This window comes from Notamacropus eugenii, chromosome 2 (genome assembly GCF_028372415.1).
Source record: "Notamacropus eugenii isolate mMacEug1 chromosome 2, mMacEug1.pri_v2, whole genome shotgun sequence".
NCBI lineage: Eukaryota > Metazoa > Chordata > Mammalia > Diprotodontia > Macropodidae > Notamacropus > Notamacropus eugenii.
In genome coordinates, this window is record NC_092873.1 from 48905135 (window position 1) to 48916345 (window position 11211).

The following is an 11211-nucleotide window of genomic DNA, read 5'->3' on the forward strand; positions in this document are numbered from 1 at the left end:
AGCTCTGGGCGGGTAAGTGATCTACTCAAGGCTACATTGGTAATGGTATGTGTCAGAGGTGAGCTCAGGTTCACCATCATTTTCAACGTTCTTTCCACTGTATTCCACTGAGGGGAGTCTCGACAGGTACCAAGTTATCTCCCCAGTCCAACCTCCCCCCTCTAAATAAGATCATTCCACCTCTGCTTGAACATCTAGAGGGATGGGAAGCTCATAGGGCATGACCTCAAGGACACTCACCCTCCTAGATACCCTCCTTTGGATTCTTAAAGAACAGGGAGATGCTGTGGAGTTGTGTAGCTTCTGAAAGACACTGGTGGGATCAGGAGGTTCAAGCTCTCCAGGGCAGTGTGGGGAGGAAGGAAGAAAGTGGCCTTGTGCCCCAGAGGCTGCCTCTCAACTCTCAACTCCTCCTAATCCCAACTCTGGGAAGATGAAGCCACATAGCATCAGGGGTTGAAGACCTCTAACGAGGCCCAGCCATGCTCCCCCCACCCCAGGCTAAATCACCCTCTTTGCAGCTCCCATCTCTTGCTTCTCTTTCTACCTTTCTACCTTCAGACAGAACAAGTGAATCCCTTCTTCCACCTGGGAGCCTTTCAAATACTGGAAGACAGCTCTCACATTCCCCCCAAGCCTTCTCTTCTCCAGACAAAACATCCCCCGTTTTTTTGACAGATTCTCATATGACATGGATGGAAGGCTCTTCCCCACTCTGGCTGGCCTCCTCTGGACAGTCTCTAGCTAGTCAGCATCTTTCCCACACCATGGGAGTCACAGGTGACCACAACACTCCAGACAGGCTCTGACTGGGGCAGAGGATGGCTGTGTCTGTTACCAGAGTTCAACATCTCCTGGTTATTTTCCAACTGTCCCATCCCACTGTTGCCTTACTTTAAGCCTGAAGTCCACTAATCAACAATATCTCACCACTGCTGGTCCTGAACATGTCCAGTGTCCCAACAATGGGGCATTCTAGACTGTCTGGCGCAGCTGTCTATGGGAGGGGCAACTCCACTTTTTCCAAATGGTCTTCATCCTCCCAGAGCTAGCAAAGTTTGACAGGACACACTGGACAGACAACACTCACGCCATCCATCCTCACCTCCGCCCACTATAATCCCTCTCCCAGCTGCTGGTTTGCCTTTAAAGAGGCCGCAGACCTCCCCTCCCCTCCTCAACTTTAGAAAAGCATTTAATCAAAGTAATAAGCTCACCATAAGCATATCAATATCAGAGCATTAGCTTCGTATGTCACACACTTCAACCTTCAGTTAATCCCCATTCCAACTTCCCAAGCAGAAAATGCCCAATCAGGATGGTATCCATTTCTACTGAGCTCAGTTCTGTATCTGTGTGGGACTATGGGGTTTAATCTTTCATTCTAAATTACCCGGGGACCCATTAAAGCTGGAGAAGACCATGGACTAGTTAGTAAGAACCCTGAACTACTGCTTATAATACAAACGTTAACTGAGCCCCTACGCTGTGGGGTTGTACTTGGGAATACAGAGAGAAATAAGGATCAATGATAATATCTGTAAAGCACTTAGTGCAGCATCTGGCACGTAGTAGGCACCATGTAAACGCTGGCTATCATCATTGTCGTCGGCTTCAACATTATTAAATAAAACAGTCTCTTCTCTCAGGGAGTGAAACAGATGTGTGCTGGTGGGGAGGGGTCAGTTACCCATGAACGTAAAGGATTTCAGCAGCTACAGAGAGCACCCTAGGCTAAGTGTTATGGGAGTATGGAAGATGAAAAGACCACATAGAATCACAGGACTTTAGGAAGGGACCTTAAAATCCAGCCTCAGGCCACAGACTAACCCACTGTCCCAGGTACAGCCAGTCCTGTCCAGACAATCCTTCACCCTGACTACAGACTGAAATAAGCGTGCCTTGGGCGACCAAGGAGTCCTGTCTTTGTGAAGATGGATCAAGGGGTCCTAGCCCCAGAGGTGGATGGAAGCTCAGAGGTCATACAGCCTAACCTCTTCATTTTACAGAAGAGGAAACTGAGGCAAAGGGAGATTTGGAATTGTAAAACAACAGTTCTAAAATTGGAAGAAAGATCAGAGGGCAGCTAGTCTAACTTTTTCATTTTACAGGAGAGGAAACTGAGGCAAAGAGAGGCTTGGAATTGTAGAACAAGGAAGGAAACTGAAGCCCAGGGGAAGTGATTTGCTCAAGATAACACAGCTAGTAAGTGGCAGAGGGGAGATTTGAGCCCAGATCCTTGGACTCCAAACTCTCTTTCTAGTCCCTTCTAGCACTGTGCCATGGGAGCACATATAGAATAAGACATGTAACTGGCACCATGTAACTGGCACCATGTAACTGGCATCAGTTCCAGTGCCCACTACATCCTTCCATCTCTGGTCATCTTAAGTCACACACCAGAGGGGCCACTGAAATGAGGACAGTCATGCTAGGTCAGGATTTCTAGCTAGCTTGCTCTGTCCAGTAAGCCAGACATGGGGGATCATCTGGACATATGGAAATTCACAGAACCTGGGGCAGCTAGGGTATCTTCCCATCCCACTCTCCCCATTCTTCATTTCCAGCATTACCAGCCAAGACCAGGGACATATCTATACTTCCCTGCCTTCCTCTTTACGGTGCCCCAAATGCCCAGAGGCCCAGAATCTTCTGCCCTCGCTACAGAAACAATACCTGAACTAGAACGGACCCTGGGGACCGGCAGACAAGTGGCACAATGGTCTGGAGTCAGGAAGACCTGAGTTCAAATCCAGCTTCAGACACTTGCTAGCTGACAGTGGGCAAGTTACTTAACCTGTTTGTCTCAGTTTCCTCAATTGTAAAATGGGCATAATAATAAAACCTACATCAAAGGGTTACTGTGAGGATCAAATGAGATATCTGCTAAGTGCCTGCCACATAGCAGGCACTTTAAAAATATTTGTTTCCTTCCTACCATCATTTTACAGAGAAGAAAACAGGCCCAGAATGATTTTTCCAAGGTCATGTGGCTAATATGTATGGGGCAGACCTAAACCTAGGTCTTCTGACTCCTGATCATTCATGGCTCTCTTCCACAACATATACTCCATAGCTTCTCTCAAGGTAATTCATACTAGAGTGTTAGTGGCATCAGATCAGACAAGCGCTTTGAAAAGCCCAAGGAGATGAGACGAGGGACAGGTAAAGTTTTGCTAAGGGCCAGTCAGGAGCACAAGGAATGATCCAGAGAAAGAAACTGAAGAGAGGAAGGAGAGAGAGCAGCCTGGAAGCCTGAGCCCAGCTCCAGTGGTTCCAAGTCACCTTATCTGCCAGTGCTCTACATATCCCTCTAAGGCTACGGGTGGCAGAAAAAGTGTTGCTTTGCACTGGCCAAGTGAGCGTCCTCACCCTAGAGTTCCCTGTATCAGTAAAAGCCCCATGTGCCAGGCACTGTACTAAGTGCCCAACCAGACCCAAAGAATGGATTTAGAGTCCATGATATACCACCTCTCTCATTTTACAGAAGGGGAAACTAAGGCCTAGTAGGGAAGCAACTTGCCAGGATCGCACAAGCTTCAGAAGCAGTCATTGAACTATGACTTTCCTTGTTTGCTAATGTCAATTAAATGGGTTAAGCGTAAAATAAATGTGTTATGCCTTACAAGTGACCTAGTATGGAGTGAGAGCTGGCCCTACAGCCAGGAAGACCTGAATTCAGTTTCTGCCTTTGACACATACTAGCTCTGTGACCATGGACACCCCTTCACCTCTTCCCCATTCCTCTCATCTGTAAAATGGGGGTGACAATAGTAGTGAGAACAAAAAACATGAAATAATGGGGGGATGTTAAAGGCCTGAGGTTCAACTCCCAATTTTGCTACTTGGAAAGAGCACTGGCTCTAGAGTCCAAGGACCTGGGTTCAAATCCTTCTGTCTCACTTAACATCCTTAGGCCTCAGTTTCCTAACCTGTAAAATGATGAGGGCAGATGACGCCCCTTCTAGTTCTAGGGCTATTAGATTTGAAATCAGCCCATTGATCAGCCCAGTAATGCTTCCCCAGAACTTATACGGATGACTATTCTAAGTAAGTAAAACAATTCCCCTACAATCTTAAAAGATCTATAATTTATTTGAGCATGGTTTAAAAAAAAAAGGCAACCATAAGCCCAGTATCTGACTAATTTATCACGAAATACGCAAGAATGAGGTCTGATGTCATTGGTGCCATGCCCTTGGCTTTCTAGGTCAATTCATACAATCGCCTTCCTTTACGCTAAAGTAGGGAATGGCAACTTTCACATCCCTTTTGGGATTCATGTCACCACAAAAGCCAAACACAGCCCCATCAAACTCTACTTCCTTCCCTGCCAACCTCCCGATCCTTAACTAAGGACTTTCATGCCCAGACCTCGGAGAGAAAGAGCCACTGGGTTAAGGGCTAGGAAGTTAATACATCCAGTCTCCTCTCCTATTAGGTAAAAACAGCAATGCTAACTCTATCACTGTTTGTGTGACATTGGGCAAGCCTCCCTTGCCTCAGTTTCCTCATCTGTAAAGTGAAGGATTGGTTACTTCCAGTTCTAGACTGATGATCTATCAAGGTAAATAAGGACGCTGCTGAAGCACATCAGCAGTTATTCAGCCATTTCTAGCCTTGATGGGTTGCTTGGAGGCACTGGGAAGCTACTTGTACAGGGTCACACAGGTCTTCCCAACTGCACAGCCAGTTCTGATGGCTGGATTTGGAGTCAGAGGGTGTGGGTTCAAATCCTCCATCTGCCACTTCCCAGTTGGAGGAACTTGAACCAATGCTTCCTTTCTCATCTCGTGTCACTCAGGTGTCTTTCTTCCTCCCCTCAGTAAATTCCTATGACCCCCAGGATCAAATACAAAATGCTTTGGTATCTATAGCCCCTGCTTCCTACCTTTCCAATCTTCTTTGAAATGAATGGCCTTCCTGCTTCTACTTCCATGCGGCACCCTCCCAATTCCATCCCTGACTAGGTTAGACCCCACTTTGGGCCCCACACATGCTCTTAGCTTCCTCCAAGAAGGGCCACATCTCCCTCTGGTATTTACATAATTGTTGGCCTGTATCTTATTAGACCGTGAGTCCTGGGAGGGCAGGAGCTATGTTGGTCTTTCTTAGTAACCCTGGGGCTCACTACATCTGGCACAGAAGAAGTTTAAATAAATGCTAACCTCTCTGGGTCTCAGTTTCCTCATCTATAAAATGACTGGATTGGCCTAGATCATCTCTAAGGTCTCTTTCAGCTCTAAATGTGAGATCCTGGAGCCTCTCCTAGGGTCACCCAATCTCAGGTTTGGGAGGAACCACAATGCTTCTCTAGTGGAAATCCATAACTACAATGTGGCCCTCACCCCCATGTCCCCATGAGTGGCTGCTCTGAGGTATTTCTCTGGCCAAGAGGTCAGGCCCGCCAAAATTCCTTCCTGCCAGGCAGCCTGGCCTCCTTAGATCAAGTCCCCCTCCACCCATACACACAAAGGCATGTGGGAACCGCCAGCACATCTATTTGGGACCCTTGTGCATCAACCAGAGGCCTAAGTCAAAATAACACACACACACACCCCCCTCCCCCCCCCGAAAAAAAAAAAAAAACCAACTCCAGGTAAAACTCATCTGAAACTGAACTACCTGGTCAGTTCATTGAGACGAGGGGAGAGGGGGGAGAAGGAGACAAATAGACCCTAAGGTCCAAGCCTTCCAGGATGGGGCTGAAGGAGGCCAGCCCCACTCAACTCCCTTGGCCTGCCTAGGGGAAAGGAATAGGAATATAGGTCTCCTATGTAAGCTCCAGGCACCAGGCTAAGTGGTCATCACAACAATACTGGGAGGTAGGCGGTGTTGTTATCCCCATTTTATAGCTGAGGAAACTGAGGTAGCTAGGATTTGAACTGCCCATCTCTCCGTCCATTCTGCTATCAGCTGCCTCTGCCCAGAGGTCCCTCCCCAACTCTGTCTCTTATGGATTGGAACAAAGAAAGGAAACCCCTCACAATCAATCTACAGGTACTTATCCTGCACCTGCTCCTTTTTACATTCTACAGGGAGACACGTACATAAATATGTACAAAGTAAATTGGAAGTGCAGCTAGGGTGGTGAATTGGGAGGCAGGAAAGCCTCAGATACCTATGAGCTATGTGACCCTTGGTAAGTCACTAGAGCTCTCTCAGTCTCAGTTTCTTAATCTATGAAATGGGGATAATAAAAGCACCCATATCCAGGGTTGTGAGAATCAAGAGAGATAACCTACAAACACATTCTGCAAACCTCAAAGCTGCTATGTAATGGTTAGGGGAAGGAATCGGGCAATGTTTCATGGATGTGGTCCTTGGGCTGGGTTTTGAAGGCAGCAAGGAAACTCTAAGAGGCAAAACTAAGGTTAGCATCCAACAGTCCCCACCATGGTATAGGATCAAACGGTCATTAGAGGTCATCTGGTCCAACTCCCTTCATTTTACATTTGAGGAAAGTGAGGCCCAGAGGGGTTAGGAGATTCACCTAAAGTCATCCAAGGAGTACGAGGCAGTGTCATGTCTTGAATGGAAGCCCTCCAGCTGAAAACCTAGTATCCTGGGCCAAGTACATGGAAGAAGAAGCCAGTTCAATATGGGTGTCCACATACCATTTTCAAGGTTCCTGCCTGGCTTGGGGAGGTGGGGAATGGGGGGGAGGGTCAGAGAAAGAGAGAGTTGCATAAAGAAAAATGAATTCAGCTATAAAGATAGGCACTGGCCTGGAAACCTCAGGCAGAAAAGCAGCATAGCTGAGGAACCAGAATCTGGCCGATAAAGGCTGGCTAGGTTCTCCCTTCCATCTCTCTTCTCTGTTCCCTTTTTGCCCTGTTTTCCTGGAACCTTAGTTCCTCTGTTAAGGGCTGAAGTTCACCTATGAATGGGGAAAAGGGACTCCTAGCAGGAAGTTGGGGAAAGGCAGAGGACCCATGTCACTTCTAGGGGTGTCACATAAGGATTCATGGTTAGCCAAGGGAGAAATGTGGGAACGTCCTCACCCCTTCTCTCCCATAAGATCTACAGACACTGTGCATGGTCCTGGGCAGCATCCTGCCCTACTGTGTCCCCTAGCCTGGCCCTCCTCCTTACCCCTGTCCATGACCCCAGTATACCCCTCTCTACACTCTTAAGAAGACCATTTTGTCTGTCCATCCAGAAGACCTTAGGGAAATTCTTTGCTTTCCTCTGGGGGGTAGTACCCAGTCCCCAGCCCCCTTTTCTAATAAAAGAATGCTTTTTTGAGTCCACCCCAAACAGCATTTGCTACCGTTGGAGTTCAGTTCTAGTCAAGTTATTTCTCCGAGATCTACTCCAGGAGTGACATTCAGATATGCCCCTACCCTCCTCAATCTGGAGGCTGCTGGCTCAGCTGTAGCAAGCTAGGAGGAATGACAGGTCTCTTTTGTGAACTTATTCTTTAACTTCGCCCAGGGCCCCCAGGGCACTAGGCTGTCCTCATCTATACCAGTCCCAACCAAGCCAGGCTATCAGGGCCTTCAGCTCTGAATCTTGTCCCCTTTGGTTAGCCCCCTCCGCCTTCTCTATTTTGGTGATGAGACAAGAGTAAAGGTAATTCAAAACGGCCCACTCCTCCCTTTTTTCAGTTGTGTCTGACTCTTCGTGGCCCCATTTGGGGTTTTCTTGATACAGATACTAGAGTGGTTTGCCATACAGATGAAGAAACTGAGGCAAACAAGGTGAAGTGACCTGCCCAGAATCATACAGGTAGTAGGTGTCTGAGGCCAAATTTGAACTCAGGAAGATGAGTCTTTCTGACTCCAGACCTGATGTTCTATCCACTGCACCACCCAGTTGCTTCTGTCTTTTTACAGATGAGGAAACTGAAGACAAAGCAACAGGGTCGGTAAATAGTAGAGGCAGGTCTTGAATCTAAGTTCCCTGACTCTGGAGCCAAATATTCTTTCCACTGGATTCCAAATATTAAGGGCAGTTCTTCTCATGGGTTGGCCTGCTAAATTATGGGAAGGATGGAATGGTCACATTCCAGGATACCCCACCCTCACCATTTTATCTGGCCCAAAGGGCTCAAAGGCCCAGAATGTGGCCATGGAAGGTGAAAGCCCACCATCATCTTTCCAAAAGCATAGGAAGTGACCCCAAGCAAGTCATATTAATTAGCCCTAGTTCAGGTGTGGCCCTGCTTCCCCATCCATTAAACAGGGCGCCTGCTACCTGTACTCCATGACTGATGGGATTGTCTTGAGGTGGAAGAGACAATGGAGGAAAATTTTGAGACGGAGATCTTTGGAGGCACCTAGTTCAACTCGTATTTTTTTCAGTAATGTTTTATTCTACATGACCCCATTTGGGGTTTTCTTGGCAAAGATACTGCAGTTATTTGCCATTTCCTTCTCCAGTTCATTTTTACAGATGAGGAACCTGAGGCAAACAGGGTGCAGTGACTTGCCCAGGGTCACAAAGCTAGTAAGTGTCAGGCCAGATCTGAACTCAGGTCTTCCTGATTCCAGGGCCAGCACTCTATCTACTTCACCACCTAACTGTTTCCATTTTCTCCCTCATTTTACAGAAGGGGAAACTGAGACTTGGGGGAAATGACTTATCCAAGGTCACACAGACAGTAAGTGGAAGAAGGAGGAATCAGTTATCCTTATTATGGGTTACGCATTCAGATAATCACAGAATCTCAGAGTTGGAGGGGAATTCTGAGGTCAGTCAGATCAAGCATTATCTGAATAAAAATCTTTGCCCATAAACCTGATAAGTAGTCATGCTGCCAGTAGTTAAAAACCTTCCAGGAGGAGAGGGAGCTTCCTTCTAACCTCAACTCCCCAGCCTCTTTCTTCTAAAACTCCCCCCTCCAAAAAAGCTGAGGTGGAATAACATATCTATCCTCTCCATCCCCCACTCACAGCCCCCTACACCCCAAGTCTGCCCAGGAGATCTTGTCCAGCAGCCCTGGAAACCAAAGTCACAGGTCAGAAAGGCAGAGGAAGTCCTGACTGCCAGAGAGAAACTGAGGCTGGGAAGGACCCTCATCTTAGTTCCAGACCAGTGGGATGCAGGATGAGTTCTAGCCCTTGCCTCCAGCCCTGGCAAAGGGGCAAGAGGACAAGGATCCATGTGTTTCACTGCCCTCCAAAGAGCCCTAGGATTCCTCTTCCTACCCCAATGGGAGGTCAGCCTCATCCTCATCCACTGGACCCTGCCTGGAGTTCAGGAGCTGGTCAGGCCTTCCTCCAAGGTCCATCCACCTTAGAACCTATGCCAGCTGCCAGCAGGGGCCCGAGGCTGGGGGAGGGGGCACCCCCAGGCCTCCCACACCCAGTTTCTCATTTCTCCAGAGGATCTTGTTATGTTGGAATCCCCAATTCCTCCTCCCCCAAGTTGTCCCTATTAGCCGGTCTCCCCCCCTGGCCAGCCTCAGCCCGGGCTCCTCCCTCAAGCCCCACCCCCTTCACCTCATGCTTAGTGACCCCACTTCCGGGGGCTTGGCTACCACCACCAAACAGCCCAGGGATGGCATAAGGGAAACACTTTATCTGGGGATCTATGTCAGCTGCAAGGCGGGGGGGGGGGGGGCGGGGGGGGGGCAGGAGCTTCAGGCTGGGGATGGGCATCCTGGAGGGTGCAACCTCCCCTCCTCCAGGTATGGGTTCGTCCCTCTTCTCCCCAACTAATCTTGCCACTGCCCCCAAATTTCTGCCATAGACTCCATCTTACACGCGCCAAGAAGCCAGAAAGCAGAACTCCTGGGGGCGGGGTATCCCCCCCCCCCCAGCCTGGGTCTCCAAAGTCAACCCACTAACACGTTTGATCCCCAGCCCCAGGCACTTGCCCCAGCAGTGGGAAGAAAAGGTGGGCTAGGGGGTGAATGCCAAGAGGTGCTCAGCCTCCCCAGGCTGGGGCTGGGGCACAGCAGTAAGATGCCCTCAACCCAAGCCCATCTCTCACCCAGGATGGGGAGGGAAAAGTAGCTGGAGCGCCCCTTTGCCAGGGAGCACTTTTCTCCTCGGCCCCAGACTGGCACTGGGCAGAACTGACCTCATTCTCCAACTGCAGCAAACCTCTGTCCTCTTCCCTCTCCCAGATCACTCGGGCACCCCCCCACCCCCCAGCAAGGGTCGGAGGCTGACAGCTCCGGATCCCGAACATCCCCCCCTTCCCCGCAGGTGGAGGTAGGAAGTGGGGGGAGGGGTGCCCCCTCCCAGCCCCCTCCCCCCACACCACCATTCCAGCCGCGACCTCCCTAGTCACGTGTCTCCCAATGCACCCAAAATATAGACCCAGCCAGATTTTGTTCACCTCGCATGGGAGGGTAAGAGGGTGGGGGGAGAGATGGAGTGAAGGGGGGGGACGGCTTCAGCCCACCCGCCCCCCGGTATAAAAGTTTCTCTTACCTCGGAGGATCCCCAAGCACTCCTGCCCACCGGCGCCCCGGCCCCAGCTCGCTCCCGGCCAGGACTCAGCCTCCCGCCGCTGCCTCCTTAATTAATCTGGGAGAAAGGGGAAGACGAGGCAGAAGGAGAGGAGGAGGGGATGGGAGGAGGGAGAGAAAGACGGGGGGAGGGAGGGAGGCAGGGAGAGGGGAGGAGGAGGAGAAGGAGGGGGAGGAGGAGGAGGGGGAGAAGCTGCGGGGTGGGGGTGGGGTAATCTCTCCCCCCCACCCCCCCAGCCTAGGCACGCAGGGGGGCGGGGAGCGGACGAAGCCCCCGCTCCGGGGGCTGGGAGTGGAGCGGAGCGAGCCGAGGGTGGGGGCCGGGCCGGGCCGGGCTGGGCTGGGGGGGGCTCGCTCGCTCTCGCTCTCCCGGAGCTGGGCCCCCCCCCCGCGCGGGGCTGCAGCAGAGAGGAGGGGAGGGGGGGAGAGACGGGAGAGAAGGGAGAGGAGGAGAGCGGAGAGCGGAGAGGAGCCTCTTTGTTCTGTAATCCCAGTAAGATTGCAAGCCATTCGCCCCGTCTCTAATCCCAGCCCCGCTCAACAACCACCTCGATTGGCTGTCATTTACATACAGGATTAGCCCGAGCCGGCGCCCGGAGAGCCCGGCCGGCCGTGGGGACCCGGGAGGCGGACACCCGGGGGCGCAGGGAGGGGTCCCGGAGGGCGGGATGAGCGGGGAGAGCGCCCGCCTGCCCCGGGGCTGGGCACCCTGGGGGGCCCTGGCAGTCTGGGACTGGTCCCTTGAAAAGAGGGGAGATGACGGAGGAGGGGTGCAGGGGCGCGGAGGC

At 50.9% G+C, this 11211-nt stretch overlaps 1 protein-coding gene across 5 annotated transcripts in view; it reads right to left on the minus strand.

The window, feature by feature from the left end:
* Positions 1–10546, minus strand: part of GTF2IRD1 (GTF2I repeat domain containing 1) — a 220665-nt gene extending 210119 nt beyond the window's left edge. For all 5 annotated transcript variants that reach the window (XM_072640170.1, XM_072640171.1, XM_072640169.1 and 2 more), the window contains exon 1: positions 10386–10546. The gene's annotated coding sequence lies outside the window, so the exon portion shown is untranslated. The remainder of the gene's footprint in view (positions 1–10385) is intronic.
* Positions 10547–11211: the final 665 nt, after the last annotated feature.